Here is a 12,476-nt window from a genome sequence, read left to right on the forward strand (position 1 = left end):
TTAATTTAGATTAGCATAGCTGGTCCAGATATGTGACCTCTTCTGATGTTAAGACTTCTCTCGTCTCTAGTCATTGACATTGATTGTTGATACAACAGACTGTTATGTCTTTGTAAAGCTGTTTGGGTCTTGTTTTCTCCCACCAGTTGACAACCCAATATTAAAATGAAAAGAACTATGTGTAAAAAACAATTAAAGTTGTCTCTTCTATTTCTAGTTTATTAATAAATAAATTCGCATGATTACCACTCCCAAGTTCTTCTCGGCAATTGTAATCCTTCATCTAGAATCGATTCTTCTAGAAGTGGCGCCAAGGTGAAGAAAGTTTAGGAAGGCTAAAGATAAACTCCAAGATATTATCATTGATTAAAACGGCCCAAAATAGAAGATTAGGTATACTTTAAGCAGCACCAAACCAAGCCGAACGCATCTCTAAGGAAGGAATCAATCTCCTTTCGTTAGTCTTGTTCAGCTAGAAGTACCCAGGGCAAATCTTCAAGCGTCTTCTGCTAAAAGATTTACACTTGCAACCAATCGCCTCTTCTAAAATTACTATTAGTTTTTATTATTATTAGTATTACTACTCTATACGTTACTACTATTATATATTATTACGATTATTATTAGTAGAGGAGGCAGTGATATCTCCGGGAATGTTTAGGGTATTTTTAAAGACGAACATCGTAGGACCCGGATAAATTTCAGCAGTTAAAGGTCTAACACCACTCGAAGAAGATGAATTTTAGAAAAAAAGTAAGAGATAACGAGCATTAAGAAATGGACGTGGATTATATTTTTTTAGTCGGCCACTTTAGGGTTTTGGATAGTGTTGCATATAACAGAAGGTGTCGCTTGCAAGGTAGAAGACCATCCCAAATCAGATGGTAAAGGTTCATCCAGTTTTTGGCCACTCTTAAAAATGTTTAGAAGTAAAGAAATTAATAGATTATTAAAATATAATTAGGGTTTTATATAAAGTGAAAATAAAGAATTTCAGTACGCGTTAATATTTCTGCAAACGCATTAGGCGTGTGTTAAGGTTAAAATACCTACATCGAGTACGAGGCGGCCAAGGTTACCGAAGAGGATGTATCCTGTAATGTCAGGTTTAGCAAGTGATTGGATCGGGACATTTTCGAATAAGTTCATCTGTCACGCAGCGAACACCCTAACTTAATTTCATCACCATTATTACATTCAGTTTTTCTGATTCTCTTAAATATGCCCTTACTTAGAAAATGTCGTATATAAATAAAAAATACTTTTAATTTAGTCCCAAGACTAAAAATTTAGATAAAAGTATTTTTTAGTAGTAACTTTACAGCAACAACGTGACAAAGTTATAACTTTAAAGTGCTTGAAGGGTCTAGAAGTCAATGACCACAGAAATAGAGCCACAATAATAATAGTAATGTAAGTAAATGATGTGATAAAAATAATGATAGAGTAATATGCATGCTCCAACGGATAAATAATACAAAATAAAGAGATTAAAGTAAAGTATTAAAATAGTCGCCGATTTTTTAGAGGCGCCACTTAACGTCCTGATCCCAGTTTAGCGCATCTTTGGTGGACGAAATAAAATTTTGTGGATATCATGTTATACATATAAATGATTAATATAACCAGTAAAATTCTAATTGATGTATTTCATTGGGAATTTAAAGAAATGAAAAATAATTTCTCTTGTTATTAGGAATTCTTATATCACACTTATATTTCTTTAATATCTTTAAATTTTCTTATATCTTCACTTTTTTATAAATATTTGAGGTTACACTTTTTATTCTTATCAAATACTCATTAGTATTGAACATTATATAATTGATCTGCAATCAATAGAACCATTCTATATTGAATACAGTTAGATTTAGGTATCTTTAGAGATGGAAACTCACAATGCACGAGTTCGCAATGAGTGGATCATGCATGACATTTACTTGCATTTAATATTTTTATTTCAGAATATTCATTTTTTTTTTCATATTTAGTAATATTCTTATATTGTCACTTCAGTACTTATTAATAAAATAAAGATTAACTTTTACCATTACTTTCAAATAACTAAACTACAACCTTTAAAAATTATCATCTTTAAACAGCAAAAAAAAATAACGCAATCTTAGATTTAAACTTTTAGCTCTCACGAAATACTTATTGTTAAGTACATTATAGATTTTGTAATTAATACAAATTAAGTAAATAAAAATAATATAAAGGACTATGTAAATAATTGGGAGGAATGTGGAAGACAGATAATCCCACGCACGCCAAGATAGGAATGGAATAGAACAAAAAACGGATGCGACACAATTAACCTTGTGTAAACAAGATTTCTTAATACACATTGTGTACCTTACACACAACAACCCTCATAATGAAAAGAGTTACCAATAAAATGGTTAACACTCTAAGAGAAGGTGAGAAGAAACCTACTGAATAGGTATGAATTCATAAAAAGCAAAACACAAAAATTGAAGGAAATCAATTCAGTATTCTATTTATTTAGTATAAAAATCAGAATTAAGAATGATACTAACAATTTGTGCTAGCCGGTCCAAATTATTGCAGAAAAAAAAAGCTGCAAGCACACGCTCATCCTAATTTTGGGTAGCCTGTCCACGGCTAAGCACTGTATACAATCGCCCTACTAATCTTATTTTGTTCCAATATTAAATTATATAGTTGTACACTACAGTCAACATCGTTCGGATAAGAGCAATTAATCTCATTGAATTCGTTTTATGATTTTTTTTAACATTCTTCTTGAATTTCTTTACAATTAGTACTTATGTTTCTTTACAACTTATGTTAATTAAAATTACTTACATAATACAAAATTTTTATGTGAATAAATCAAATAGAAAAATTGTCTATTTATGTTCTCACAATTCTAACCGATAATTTTCTTCAATTCTGTTTATTTTAAAAATATTATTTTTTTTTAAATAAAAGAGCAAAAACAAGTTGAACTAATTCACAGCTGGAGCCGTATCACTGGCGCCAAGGAAAGTGTTCCTACATTAAATACAACATAATCATCAGAATTTTATCGAAAAGGATTCTGAAATGGGAATTAAAAAGATTCGAACTTGCAAACCGGTTTTCGAATTACTATTGCGTTAATCTTTCTGGATATGTAACAAAAAAAAAAAGAAGTAAAGTAACGCCTATTTTTGCAGGTAGACTTTACGTCTAACTTCTAAATTAGGTGTCGTGGACGAAGAAAGCGATTAGCAAAAATAAATTGACTACAAAGTCTCATAATAAACATGAATTAAAATGCAACTTTGTCTATGACAAATTTTCTTAAAACTTACGAACTAAGCATCTCACACATGTGAAAAATCCCATCACTTGCGAAAAGTTTAAATTTCCTGCTATTTTTCATTTTTAAACTCGGGTTTTTACAAATATCACAAATTACAACTGGGTGGGAGTCACAAAAATTTTTATCACACCTTATTAGCTAGAAAAAAACCGGATTTCTTTTGTTCTGTTTTTATTACACTTTTAAAGGTTGAGGAAAATGATTATACATTTCGCGCCAAAACAAAAGGTGACGTTCTGAGCAGCCTGCTTTTTTGGGATTGAGTTTTGTAGCAAGCTGCTATACTTCTTAGTAATAAGCACATGCAGACATTCATTGTAATTTGCCATTTCATATCTATGGCTTTATTTTCACCCTAAGCCCTGTACTGATAGGGTTAAAACATGGACTCATCCAAGAGATGGACTAAATCATTTCTACGAGTGATGTATTCTTCAGATGACAGCACTGGGCAACTGGTATGTTTAGAAAGTAATTCATCAATTAAAAAATGCCATAAATAACAAATAAATACCGACGAGGAAAGCGATTAAATTTTGATTTTCATAAAATGTTTGCTTATCTTTAATAAATTATTATTACTTGTCGCATGTTATTGGAATTTGTATAATTTTTTTTTTCATTTTTGTTATCATAAGCAAGTAATAAATTTATGAAATACCCAATTGTTTTAATGTGCTTTTCTCACCTAATATATGTATAAAGTTTGGCAGCTAAATAATGTGTATACTATAACAGTATTGACTGCAATTGCAGTTGCAGACTCTCTTAATGGTAAAAACAATTAGTATCAGACAGACTGCTAATGCAGTTATATCTTTTTTTAAAAATATTTTTTATGTTTACTTCAAATCAAAAACCTCTTGTCCGAGTTCATCTATCAAACATTAAAACTGCATTTAAGGAGGGTGCTCATGTGTGAATTTAGACCGTCCGCGAACCTGCTGAGAATAACCGTACAAGAGAAAAACAACAATGGTGAGAAGTCAAGAGGTCGCAGTGGGTATTCTACAAAATCTCTGCGTCCTATCTCCTGTTAGGCTGATTTTCATTAAGATAGGTAAAGATCTAACGATGGTCATCTGGTGGAGTCTTTCATCCCTAAAATCTTCCAGAATACCTGTAGATTCCTGCAATAAAATTAAGGTAACAGGCACTACTACGGACAGTGTCTTAAAAAAAGAATGAACCAATTAATCTTGTGAAGAATACCCAACGCGATTTCTTGATATCTCACCATTGGATTTTATCTTATACGATTATTCTTAAGAATAACGTATTCGATATAAAAACCTTTCAGAGATGATGAATGGAAGGAAGGTACATAATTATCCTTCCGAGGAATGCGATGAAATTCCTAATGAAATATTTTTAAACGTAAACTCTAAAACGTTTTTAAGCTTTACGATGATCTCAAAACGTGTATTTCCAATTTTTAAAATTTATTGCAGAAAATTGTATTGAATGGCAACAGTTTATCAAATAATGTGTAAGGAGAAAGTAAAAGAAAAATCTTAGGTTTTTAAGAAAATTTTAAAGAACAAAACAAGAATATTATAAACACTACTGGTTTGACATTTCTCAGATAATTCTGTTGAACAAAGCATTAAATAATTATTACATCTCGCAGTGAAGTGTTTTAATTGTTGACTTAAATTCGAAAACCAGGCCTTTTATTTACAATTAAGAAGTAAATCGAACAAATATTTATCTGAATGACCACATCCCCAAATAGTTAAAAGAAATTTATGTGACATCAAGGTCATCTCTAAATATTACATAGAATGCTGTGAGATGATGGTGTGAAGAGATATGATCATTCATATCTCTATTCATCCTTGATGAGATTAACGTTGCGGCAAATTAGATGTTTACGTCTACATTGTTGTATTCTACAGATATTGATCAGATATTGCTTTGACCTTTCGGTTTATCCCATAATTACAATTTTCCTGCCGACAATATGTAAAAAAGACTACTTAATTTTGGTTTCCTTTTTGCACTACATTTCATTAAAATAGCATAACTCATAATAAATCTTTTGATTCAAGGTCGAAGGAAACATAAACTCTATAGCGCAATGTTTAACAGAAGCAATGCCATAGTAACCAAAATAGGAACAATATTAAAATAATTTTATCAGCAGCTAAAGCATACAATTCTTCAATAAGCGAAACAAAACAACCGCGCTGCAAAAGCAAGCAATCGTTGGTATTTATTACTGTCCTAATTATTACTTATTTAGTTTTTGTGCTACGCTAGAGGAAGAATTAGTTTATAGGAAGGCATCAAGAGCTCAGAATGCCCAGAAAAAGGGACAGACACTACTACTACAAAGTAATGTACAGAAATGAAGACGCAAGGCCATTTCAGATACAGATGGAAAGTTTTAATAAGGAGAAAAACGTCTTTTCACAGCGTCTGTCCTAAATACAAGAAATAGTTTACTGTAAAGCAAATTATAGCTACTAATATCGTATCTTATCTAAATCAGATACAAAGAGTTTTGTCAATACTAATGCAGACATTACCGGTTCTCGATAAAAACAAACCGGCACCTCGCTTCAGTGACAGCTCTTTCAAACGAACTACCAAAAGGAGAAGTATATATTCTCTCTTCTGACATGAAAATTAAAATCGAAAACCCAGCGATTCATATCGACAATACGATGTTGTCGGTTGTTATGAAAACTTCGAAACGATGATTAAAAACAGGCTGGACTGGTGGTTAGAGTCCTAACAGGTTGCTACCATCTAGCCAAAATGGTTTTAGAAAAGGAAAAATGGTACAGGATAAGTGAAATCAAACTGATCACAAAAAAAAATCCAATCAAATTTCAAAACGTAAAATTTAAAATATAACATTAATGGTGCTTTCAGATTGCAGCGCTGCTTATAATTCTGAAATTTCCGATTTGGCTAAAAGATGCAATAGCTTCAATAAAAATATAATAGAATTAATTGCAAATGGACGTATCTACGTTGAAATAAACAATGTCTAAAAGGGGCCATGAGGGACTAAAATTGGACTTTTCTAGAGAAGCATTCTACGCCATATTCTATTTATGTAGCTGAAATAAAATCAGTCCTGATCAATAATAGTAAAATGGTCTTTTATGCCGAGGATGTGTGAATAAATATACATCTCTTTAAGGAATCCATAGGAAGAATGTAGACGGGAGCTTGAAGGGTACTGGAGTGACTCTAGTGGCCTGAATCCAATTCAGTTCTCTGTCCATTTACTAGAAAGAGAAGATTGAGCATGCCGAGGAACAGGGTCTCTTTGGATAGAAAACTCGCATTGTGATGTCCTCTATGTGTTTTACAAAATAATTGTAGAAAGGCTGTGCCTAAAGAGCACACCACTGCATGTAAGAAATGGAAGGCTTGTGAGTTAGTTTCCAACCCTCTTGTATGGATGTTAGTCTTGCATGATCGGTAGGTATTAAAAGTGATACCCTGTAATTTGAGAATGTATAGTAAAATTTGCCAAATAGCACTAAAGTTCTCTCACTAAGTACTGGATAAAAAGTAAAGCTCTCTGAAATAAGAATAGTTCGGTTAGAATCTCTAGGTTTAAAAAGAATATTCTTACTATCTATCGAAAAGCTACCGATGTTCAGTTTGAAATTTGAATACATACTAAATAAAATCAACCTTAAAAGTTCTTTCGACTAACAAGACATACCACAAAAGTAGAAAAGATCAACATAAATACGGAAGGTTGAAAAATATAAAAACAGAGCGGTCACTGTTATCTCCCAAGCAAATGAGACAGTGACGTAAGTGAAGTCGAAATCTCAATCTATCTAATGATGGATAAAAGTGCAATACCAATACATGAGTGCCAAAACTGATAAAATCAAAGATAGAAATAAAACATTCACAGCTGGAGATTATTAAAGGAAAATCAGAGAACACATTCTCTAATACCTCAAGCTTTCTCCAATAGGTATTACACTACATTTGAACAGTATTATTGAAATTTGCAGAAAATTAAAGTAAGAAGAAGTCAAATGAATATCAAATGCCAGATATTTTGAAAACTGTTGTTGTGAAGTTGGATTTTATTTTAAGAGTTTTTATTGTTTTTCTTTGTTTTGGATGAAATAGCTTTTCTCCTTTATTAAAGCCTCGCCAAAATAAACGTTCAAGCGACGGAATTGCATTAAATGCTTCAAGAAGTGGGAGCCGTGTTGGAACCCCAACTTCACTTTGCTGCATAATTGAACAGCTACATAATTTTTGTAAATAGAAAAAAAATAATTTTTATATGTACATATGATTGCTTATCAAAGAAAAATAAAAAAGGAAAAGAGGCAAATAGCCCATTTTAAAAAGTCTTTCTCAAGACTCTGGAATGGCAATGTGGTTCTTTGGACGGTACAGAGATAGCGACGCAGTCGCGACGCCAGGGCGCAGCACGGTCGACTTCGCTATAAAAAGGGCAGAATCGGCCGTGTCTGCATCAGTCCAAGATAATTTTTCAACGGGAAAACATCCACAATAGCTACCTTAGCTGGAAGATTGCTGACTGGGCCTTACTCTCAACCTGGATCTCTGTACCGGCCAAAGGACCTCACTGTCCGGACCAGAACAAAAAATCGATCACTTAACCCCTGTATTGTGAAGAAAGAAGAAAGAAGGAAGTGCAGCACACGAGACGCCTTGGTTTACCAGCTACGAAGGCGAGCCGAACGCCAGCGCTGCCGCAGTGCGAGACAAGAGCGAGGACCAAGCCCAGCACACGAGCCGCTGCAGTTCGCCAGCTACGGAGGCAAGCCAAATCACCAGCGCTGCCACAGTGTGAGATACGAGCGAGGACCAGGCCAATTGGTACCGGGGTTTATCGGGGTGCTGGCCACACTGCCGGGGCTCCCAAAGCCGGTTGACTGGTATTAGCGAACGGCCCTTTTCAGGGCCTCTCACATCACTTTTGCTGTGGCCTCGCGCTGGGAGCAAGCCATTCTCGGAGCGGCGCAGTCACTTCAACCAACAGTGTGAACGGCCCTTTTCAGGGCCACCCAACTGTACGGCTACCCCGCTGGGGAGCGCCATAGGCGAGTCAAGCGCCGACACATTTTTTTGTGAACGGTCCTTTTCAGGGCCATCCAGTCACTTGTACCTGCGAGCGGTGAGAAGAAGAGCTTGTATACTGGACTTCATCCCTCGGCCGCATTAGTATACAACAATTGGTGACCCCGACGTGATGACTGAAGCGAGGGACGCACCGCTCGAGCCTGCACCGGACACAGAGGCTGTAAGCCTCGTGAAGTTACCCCAGTTCTGGGAGGAAAATCCAGCATTATGGTTTCTACAAATCGAAGCTCTATTTGGGGCCTACAAGATCAAGAGCGAGGCTGGACGATTTCAAGCCCTGGTTGGTCAGCTACCATATCAGGTGCTTACACAAATAGCCGGCTCAGTGCAGTCACCTGGTCCAGTGCCTTACACGTCAACGAAGGAAAAACTGATCGCTATCTACAGTCAAAGCCAGGAGAGAAGGATACTAAGGCTTCTGGAACAAACACAGCTTGGCGACATGACTCCTTCACAGCTGTTGCGACAAATGCAAAACCAAGCGGGTACAGCGATGTCGGACGGCGTCTTACGTACCGTTTGGCTGCGAGCACTACCGCAGAGAGTGAGAGGGATTCTAGCCGCTATTGAACAGGACGACCTAGACAAGTTGGCCACTGTGGCAGACAAGGTAATGGAGGTAGACTCCAATACCTCTGTTCACGCTGTGAGGGATACCGACGGCGACAGACTGGCTCGACTGGAGAAGCAACTGCAAGATTTGCACGAGCAATTTTCTTCATTGGCCACTACCATTCAGCGCAGCAACCGTGGAAGAAGTAGGTCCCGGAACCGTGACCAAGGAGCTCCCAAGGATGGGTATTGCTACTACCACCACAAGTTCGGGGAGAAGGCCACAAAGTGCAAGAAACCTTGCAAATGGGAGACCGCCAGCCAGCCGTCAACAAATGGGACGCGGTAGACGGGAAGGCGGAAGCCGCTACCGCTAATAAATTCCGCCGTCTCTTCGTCACTGACATAAAAACAGGGACAAGATACCTGGTGGACACGGGCGCGGCGATATCCATCATCCCCAACTGTAACAAGGCCAGGGAACGAGACTCAGGATTCAGCCTGTATGCGGCTAACGGCACTCCAATCCCAACTTATGGAGAGCAAAGGAAGAGCTTGGATCTTGGCTTACGCCGACTGTTCGTGTGGGATTTCATCGTGGCCAACGTCACGCAGCACATACTTGGGGCAGACTTTCTCGCCGGAAGCAATCTGGTGGTTGATTTGGCCCAGCGCTGTCTAATAGACCGGACCACAGGACTCGCAACTATAGGGTCCATTGAAGTCGTGGAGCTACTAGAGCTATCTACTGTACCACCGCACGTACCATTTAGGGAGTTGCTGCTACAGTTCCCTACTTTAACGAAGGTTGGCTCACATAAGGTACGACAAAACAACGGGATATTTCATCACATTGAAACTACAGGGCCTCCCGTATGCAGCAGGGCGCGCAGATTGCCGCCAGGCAAGTATCAAGCTGTCAAGGAGGAGTTCCAGCAAATGATGAACGACGGTATCTGTCGGCCATCCAAGAGCCCATGGGCCAGCCCACTGCATGTGGTTGAGAAGAAGGATGGAACATTGCGACCTTGCGGTGACTACCGCCTGCTGAATAGCAAGACCGTGCCAGACCGATACAATGTGCCTAACTTGCACGACTTCACGATTCAGTTATACGGCACTAAGATTTACTCGGCTCTGGATATAAACAAGGCGTACCATCATATACCAGTGGCGGAAGAAGACATTCCGAAGACGGCTATAATCACACCGTTTGGCCTATTCGAGTTCGTCAAGATGACGTTCGGTCTAAGAAACGCAGCCCAGACCTTTCAGCGATACATGGACCACCTTTTTAGGGATCTACCATTCGTGTTCGTCTACGTAGACGATATACTCATTGCGTCCAAGGATGAGCGAGAACACGAAGCCCACCTAAAAGTAGTGTTCCAGCGGCTGAGTGAGCGAGGGCTGACGCTAAGGACTGATAAATGTGTACTGGGACAACCGACAGTCAGCTTCCTTGGGTACACCGTGTCACCAGAAGGGATCTGCCCACTCCAGGAGAAGGTGAAAGCTATTCGGGAACTACCAAAGCCAGCCACCATCTATGATCTAAGGAGATTTCTTGGGATGGTAAACTTCTACAGGAAGTGCCTTCCCAACGCAGCCACCACCCAGAGAGAGCTCAACAAATATCTCCACCACGCTAAACGCAGAGATAAGACGCCTATAGTGTGGTCGAGGGAAGCAGAAGCGGCTTACGAGAAGACCAAGGAGGACCTTGCGAATGCAACATGCATAGCACATCCTTCACCGGACTCTCAGCTATCAGTAGCTTGTGACGCCAGCAACATCGGCATGGGAGCAGTGCTACAGCAACAGGAAGAGGGCACACTACAGCCGCTAGGGTTCTTCTCTAAAGCGTTCAACAAGGCGCAACAAAACTACAGCACCTACGACCGAGAGCTTCTGGCAGTGTATGAGGCAATACGCTACTTCAGACCCATGATTGAGGGCAGGCATATCCTAATATACACCGACCACAAGCCACTAACCTACGCAATGCTACAGAGCAATAAGACCTTGTGTCCCAGGAGATTACGGCAATTGAACTACATCTCTCAATTCTCCACGGATATACGCTACCAGCGGGGAGAGGACAACACCGTGGCTGATGCTTTATCGAGGATTGCGGAGGTAACTGTACTGAACAACTTTCAGAACCTAGCTGAAGCTCAGAAACGGGACGAAGAAATCGATACCCAAGAGAAAAGGGAGACTCTTCGCCTCCAGCTAGTTCCGGTACCTGGTGCAGAGTACAGTCTTTTCTGCGAGACCACAAAGGGAACACCCAGGCCATACGTACCAGGGGAATTAAGGAAGCGAATCTACGAGAATCTGCACAGCCTTAGCCATCCAGGGATCAGAGCATCAAGGAAGCTGGTGACCGCTAGATTCTTCTGGCCAAACATGGAAAAGGACGTAGCATATTGGGCAAAACACTGCATACCCTGTCAACGGGCCAAGGTCAACCGACACACCTCGACATCGCTTGGGTCCTTCATGCCGTCCAAGAAATTTGAACACGTGCACCTGGACTTAGTTGGACCACTCCCACCATCAGACGGGAAAGAATATCTCCTGACAATGGTCGACCGAGCGACCGGGTGGCCGGAAGCGATACCTCTGACTAGCATCACCGCTACCGCTGTGGCAGAGGCCTTCTATCGCCACTGGATAGCTCGATATGGAGTACCAGTCCGCCTAACAACTGATAGAGGAAGGCAATTCGAGTCGACGCTGTTCAACCAGCTAGCGCAACTTCTAGGGATCACGCATCTCAGGACAACGGCTTACCATCCACAAAGCAACGGAATGGTAGAACGATGGCACCGTTCCCTGAAGAGCGCACTTCGGACGAGGCTAGAAGAGGCCAGCAAATGGACAAAGACCTTGCCTACGGTCCTGCTAGGACTAAGGTCGGCTCTAAGGAGAACCACCGGGCTAAGCGCAGCAGAGGCAGTGTTGGGACAGCCACTACGTTTGCCCGGAGAAATATTCATGCCTCCTCGAACTCAAGAACCCACAGACGCCAGTTTACAACTGTTACGGCAGGAATGGGCACGAACCATCAGTCCAACGCAAACGAAATGTTTTGTCAGCCCGGACCTGGAAAAGTGCACACACGTATTCTTACGAGAAGAGGTTCACAAGCGGTCACTGACGCCACCTTATTCAGGACCGTACCTAGTGCGGAAACGGGATGACAAAACGGCTACAGTGCAACTACCCGGCAGGGAAGACCGAGTTTCGTTGGACCGCCTCAAGCCAGCCTACCTACTGGAGGAGAGCCAACGGGATGCACCAAAACCTCCGGAGCCTTCTACCGCCAACGATGAAGGAAGCGAGCATCGGTCAACTAGACCATCGAGGACCATCAGGCGGCCAGTGCGATTTGCAACGTAGCTCTTCAATTAGAGCGGAGGCATGTTGGAACCCCAACTTCACTTTGCTGCATAATTGAACAGCTACATAATTTTTGTAAATAGAA

At 39.7% G+C, this 12,476-nt stretch overlaps 1 protein-coding gene across 5 annotated transcripts in view; it reads right to left on the reverse strand.

Annotated features, from left to right (window-relative positions):
- Nucleotides 1-12,476, reverse strand: part of LOC141449024 (uncharacterized) — a 56,732-nt gene that overhangs the window by 13,553 nt on the left and 30,703 nt on the right. Inside the window, exon 1 of one of the 5 annotated variants that reach the window (XM_074118023.1) lies at nucleotides 2,541-2,800. The exons of the other annotated variants lie outside the window; for them this stretch is intronic. The gene's annotated coding sequence lies outside the window, so the exon portion shown is untranslated. Of the gene's footprint in view, nucleotides 1-2,540; nucleotides 2,801-12,476 lie in introns of those variants that run through there. 5 annotated transcript variants of the gene reach the window in all.

This window comes from Rhodnius prolixus, unplaced genomic scaffold, assembly GCF_049639745.1.
Source record: "Rhodnius prolixus isolate KJV_2025 unplaced genomic scaffold, Rpr scaffold_2, whole genome shotgun sequence".
In the NCBI taxonomy this organism is placed as follows: domain Eukaryota; kingdom Metazoa; phylum Arthropoda; class Insecta; order Hemiptera; family Reduviidae; genus Rhodnius; species Rhodnius prolixus.